This window comes from Pezoporus wallicus, unplaced genomic scaffold (genome assembly GCF_028554395.1).
Source record: "Pezoporus wallicus isolate ANWC-B61680 ecotype Strahan unplaced genomic scaffold, APGP_CSIRO_Pwel_v1 contig_7339, whole genome shotgun sequence".
Classification (NCBI taxonomy): Eukaryota; Metazoa; Chordata; class Aves; order Psittaciformes; family Psittacidae; genus Pezoporus; species Pezoporus wallicus.
Window position 1 is genome coordinate 25803 of NW_026636333.1, and position 6194 is coordinate 31996.

Genomic DNA, 6194 nt, shown 5'->3' on the forward strand with positions numbered 1-6194 from the left:
CAGCCTGCCCTGCTCAACCTGACTTGCATGACAAGGGCTGTGCCTCAGCGAGCCAGACGTTAAAAGGCTTTGAGAACTGGGACCCCTTCGTGTCTCAAGTTGACCTTTAAGACATGATGGGCACTTCTCCTGGGGCTGTTGATCCCTGCATCGCAGGCACAGGTACCTTCCTCAAGGGGAGATGCTCACCCCTGCAGTACTTGGAGGGCCCCCTAAACCCCCCTCCCAAATAGAGCTGAAGCTGCTCCTGGTTTCCTTCTCTTGATGTAAAAAGGCATTAAGTTTCAGCCTCAACAACATGGTTTATGGGGTTTTTAAGTGCACAATTCCTTAGGAAATGCAAGGTTTGTTTCCATGAGCTGTAGCATCAGCTGCTGCTGGGGAGGGGGGGGCAGCAGCTGCCAGGACTGCTCAACAGGCTTTTAAACAGGGTGAGAGCAACTCCCATTGCTGGTAAGGCACCCTTTAAAGAACAGCTCTCTCTTGTTGCTTAAGGTAAGGGAGAGACTTCATTTTCCCCCTGCTGATGCTTTCCCCTTGCCTGTGCCCTGGGCCCAGGCAGGCATCCCCCTGTGTCTCTACTGCCTTCACAGCATCTGCTGCTACCAGGGACGGGGTGTCACAAGTATATCTGAAACCTGTGGCTTTTCCTTGTCAATGTTAATGAATAGAGGGATTCTTTTCTACAGTGCTAGAAAGTGGATTTCTGCTATGGAGAGTGTGTGTGTGCAGGGAGGAGGCCATGCTTGCCTTGATGGTGAGCAGGTTAGTGCAGCTCTGCACTGGGAAAAGACGGGCATGTCCATTGGTCCCATCGCATGAAGCTGGGAGTGTGGCATCGGGATCAAACCTGCCCCATTCCTCGTGGGCAAAAGGTTACAATTCACTGAGAACCTGCTTGGGAATAAAATCAAATCTTTATGGAGAGCAGGGAATATTGAGGGGGATGAGTCTGGCAGCCTGGTGGCATGCAGCAGGTTGGTTTTATGGCTTATAATCCATTCATTACCATAGGGTGATGCACAGATGCTAATGCTGCTGGGGCAAGGACCAGCCCCGCTCTTCTGCCTCAGGTGCTGCTTCACGCACTGTGAAGTCGTCTGAGCTTGCATGAACATAGAAATGGGCTGGCCCTGTGGCAAAAGGGTTTCCCTGTTGCTTGTCTTGGCAAACCCTGTGCCACATCTTATCCCCCGTCAAGTGCCATGAGGATGCTGATGCTCCTGGCGGTCACCAGGCTTGGAATCGTTTTAGACCCTCGAGGTCTGGATGATTACTTTTGTTTTCTGGGTGTTTCTGCTAATACCAGCAGCTCTGACAGCTGATCTGGTTAAGGGCAGAAGTTGGTGAGACTGAGTCTTTCCATAAGCCAAAAGGAACCCATGGGCAGATGAGCACCAGGCATCTGCCGTTAGCAAGGGGTTTTCCCATTTCTATCATCTAATAATGCACCAGGGAAGAATAAGGGGTCTTACAGGGGAATTGGGGTGGATAAACTTTGCATTGTCAGGAGCGGACAATTCGGTATCTTGTCCCACCTACAGCTTCCCATGGGCTCTCTTGCCATGGCTCTGCATCCCAGAAGCATTCATCCCTGCCATGGTAGATGGGGAAGCCAAGGCAGAGATGGCCAATATACTTACCCTCTGCCCCTGGGCAAGTCCTGTCTGGAGTCCAAAATGTAATTTACAAAGCCTAACTCTTTAACTATAGCCCCATCTAATGGTGTGATCCCAGCCGCTCCCTGCTCCACGCTGGCGTTTGGGTGGATGCAAATCCATGTCCGGAGCTGGGGGTTCCTCATGGTGCGCCAGGAGTGCTGCTGTGCCAAATCCAGCCCTTCAGATGTTCCCAGCCCAGGACACAGCAGCAGCAGCAGCACAGGCTGCCACTGTCACCACCCTTGGCCATGCATGAGGTTCCCCCCCAATTTTATTTGCCTCCCACCCTCCCTGTTTACTGGCATAAAACCCAGCAGCCCCCAGGACCACTCTGATGAGGAAGGTTGGGCTCTGGCTCCTGCCACCCCAGCGTGGCCGTGCTTGGATGGATGCTCTGGGAACAGCAGGGTTTGTGCTGCAGGAGCCTTGTCCTGCAGGGCCCTCTTCTGCAGCCAGGTCGGTGTCTGGCACAGCATTCCAGGGCAATGCAGAGCCAAGGGTGTGAGCAGCTTGGTGCCACCAGTGCTCCTCCACAGCAGGGTGGTCAGTAGGTGCTCCTGTGTACATATAAGCTGCACTGGGATTAATGGAAAGCAATTAACGGGAAGCTCTGTGATCCATAGCCTGAAGAGTGCCCCGCACACACACAGGAGGGGCACATCACCGGCACCTCCATGGGACACCCTGTCCCAGCCACACGCACTGGCTGCTGCGGGGACCAGGACACTGCCTGCATCCCAGGCAGAGCCATGGGGGCACGGCTGCCTCCCAGCCCTTTCCAGCAAGGAAAATGGGGAAAATCTCCAGCAATAGCATGGAACGGGCCCGGTGCATACAGCCCATACAGCCCGTGTCCCTGGGCTGAACCCCTGTAGCTGTGCAGAGCCATGCACTAATGTCCCAGTGGCAACAGACTTCCCCTAATGGTGATTTTAATTGAATCTAAATACTACATATGCTGAAGGCATGGGAAGCCGTGGGAAATTAAGGCAGTGGGGCTCGTTTTGCAAGGACAGCAAAGAGGACAGATGCCCAGCAGGCACCCAGCCGCTGGTCTGTATCCCCCACCTTAAAACCAGCTGAGAGCAGGGTTTTTTCCAAGCCTTGCTGAGATAAATGCTCCAAAGCAGATTCCCCGTGCAAGAGAAGGAGTTCCGGTGGGTATTTCCTTTGCTGCCCCCCTTTCTCCATGCATGAGGTTGTTCCCTGAGCTCCCACATGACACAGTCCCCAAGACCCTCATGCTGGTTGAGTTGGAGCAGGGATGGTGACGCTGGGGCTCTTGGAGAGCCCTACAGGAGCATCTGAGCATTGAGAAGGAGGTGGCATCATTGGGCATCATCCCTTTGGCTCCAGAGCGAGCCCCACCTCTCCCACAGCCCAAGCCCAGCTCCAAGTTACTCACTAGCCCTCAACAGCACAGAAATCAGTCCAACCAACACCTATGCCCTTCTGCTCTTTCATTTTTTACCATTATTTTTGGCCTTTGCCCTTCCCAAGGGGCTCCTCCTGCAGCAGGGGCTGGACCGGGATGCTCTGGCATGGCTGGGGCTGGCTGGGCTGGCACACACCGAGGCAGGGCATGCAGGAGGCTCCTTGTTTCCCTGTGGTTTTCATTGGCTTCATGGCCACTGGAAGTCCCCCCTGGGGAGGCTGGCAGGGGGAGAAACCCAGCAGTGCTCCCAGCAGAGAGGCCAGCTGAACAGAAAGCTGCTCTTTGTGGGGTCCCTTCTGCTGGGGGGGGGGAGCGCTCACCCCTGTTTATCCAGCGCTGGTGGGCTGGCTACAAAAGGCTACCTGTACAAACGGGTTTTGGCACCAGCATCCCAGGGACAGCCTTTGCCAAGGGAAAACACTGTCGCCAGGCTCCAGGAAAACAGCGTTACTCATCCAGGGAAAACAACCCTGAGCAGCCTGCATGGGTTTATTCAGTGTGGCTTCATCTCCAATGGTGTCCTGGGTTCAGCAGTAGCAGTCATGTTTTTTCCTTTGTGTTAACTGGTGCAGTGCTGTGTTTTGACTTCTAGTTGGAGAACAGCGTTGGTGAAGCCGATGTTTTCGGTTGTTGCTAAGTGATGTTTACCCTGACCAAGGACTCTGTGAGGCTCATGCTCTGCCAGGGAGGAGGGGAAGCTGTGAGGAAGCAGAGACGGGGCGCCTGACCCGGGCTAGCCGGGGAGGTATTCCATACCACAGCACGTCATGCCCGGGGTGGGGGGTAACTGGGAGTTACCCGGAAGGACAGGGGCTTCCGGGTGGAACTCGTTTTCTTGGCCGGTGGTATCGTATTCTCTTCCCTTGTTATTTTCCCTTATCATTGTTTTAGCTGATAGTAGCGGTGGTGATTTGTTGCTGGACTGTTCTTGTCTCAACCCGTAGGAGTTGCAAAATCCTCCTCCCCGTTCCTCCGGGAGCGGGGAAGGGGAGAGCCCCGGTGCAGGGGGGGGGGAGACGGACACGGACCTTGATTGTTGTCAGCTTGGCACCACTCACTGGGAGTGAGTGAACAAGTTACCTGACTGGGTTTAAACCACGACAAATGGGCAGTAAAGTGCCTGTGGAGAGCAGTGTTTTTCCTCACCTATGTCACCCAGCTTGCCTCACCTTGGGTCTGGGCAGGCCTCAGGGTCCCCAGTCCTCACTGAGGGACACAGCAGGACAAAGGGCAGGGGATGGTTTCGCTGCTGGGATGCTGGGGTGCTCCCCAGGTGCTGGGACACTGTCTGGGGGCTTGGCGATAGGCACAGCTGAACCGAGCACTAAAACACCTCCTACCTTGCTCTTCCCATCACTGGCCCAGCACTGAAGTCACTTCTCCACATGTATGCAGCCATACAAGGCTTAATGAAAGAATTCAGGCATTAAAACCTTCTGGTCCCTGCAAACCAGAACCACATTTACAAGCATCACGTAAAGCTCCACTGGTTGCTCTGCAATCTCATTTGACTATCTTGGCACAGGGGAACTGCAAGTAACTTCCTGGTGGTTTTATGGCATGTGTCAAAGATAAGAGCGTGAGAAGTCAGGTTCAAGTCAATAAGTGACTGTTTAAACCCTCCAATGCAAAGGGCGGAAGGACCTTGTGTGGCTTATGCTAGCTTGGAAACCCCTTATTCTCCCCTGGTGTGGAGCTGCCCTTCAGCTCTGAGCACCACAGAGTGATGGCCGAGACACAAAGGCTGTTTCATCTGGCACAAGAACCTGGCAATGAAGAGGAACCATCCCATGAGCAGCTGAGGAGGGTTCCACTGCAGCTGCGTGGGCAGCCCCTCGGTCCATGCTACCGAGCCTGTTCCCACCTGCCCTAAACTCGGTCCCCTGCACCCTGTGCTGTAGCTTAATGGCTGTACAGGCGTTGTACTCATGAAGTGGAGGCAGAGGCCAAGCATTTGTTCCGCCGGGTGAGCACTGCTGCCCTCCTGCCCACAGCTCCAGTGCTGGGGGAGACCCCCTGTTTGAGCTTACACAGACAGACAGCAGCTCCGGACACGCTTCCCTAGCGCATCCCTGCCGAGCCGGGGATGCTGTGGTGGGAGAGGAGCCACTGACAGGCACAGGAGTGCCCAAACATGCTGCGAGGGATAACACCAAACCTCCTCCTGAGCCCTGGCACAGACCAGGTCAGGAGGGAGCAGTGACCATCACTGAGCAGCCGTTTCCTTAAACAAAAAGAGATGAAACCCAAAGTCCAGCACTGAAGAGAACAGTGAGCTCAGCAGCAGGACTGTGGGCCGACATAAAGGATTGCTTACCCAAATCTGACCTCCAGGGAGGTGGGCCGGTGTTCAGCCCCCTGGTTAAAAGGAGCAGGTTTCTTGTCAGCCTCATGATGGAGATGGTACAAGGCGAGGATAGTCAGGGTCAGGAGGAGAACGTGTTCTTTTTCCTCATTCCTTGCAAGTTTAGTTTTAGGATACCAAATGATAACTTTGCATATGCAATATCTCTATTGCACTGTGATCTCTACATCAATACTAATCCAAATGGTTTAATATACGTCTTTAAGCCAACCCAACGTTGTTACAATAAGACACCTTTGGAAGGTCATTGATGTGCTACGACAGGTCTCAGATATGCGGTATTTGGGGAAGGATTTAGGGTACTGCTTCATACTCTGCTTAACGTTCCGGTACCTGGAGCTGGATGGAGTGGACCCAAAAGCACATTGCTCACGCTGTAACCCACCCTATAAAGCAGCTGTTAGTGCAGATGCCCGAGCCTGGTGCAAGCTGCTGTGGCAGAGCACAACTCTACCACAGGACTCGCACATCTCTATGCCAAACCAAGCAACCCCAAAAGCCTTCCCTTCTGCAGGCTGCCTCCCCGTACAGACAGGCTGGGAGTGGAAGCTGGAAGCTCCCACCACTGGGCTTGGCCTGCAAATGAACCAGCAGCAGGAGCTGGGCTTATTAATTTGACCTGTGCTTTGAGCTCCTGGGAGAGAACAGAACAGGAACAGCCAGGAAGCAGCAGCTTGAAAGAGAGAAACTGTGATTTCCACAACCCCTGGAGGGACATGCCTTTGAGATGGGC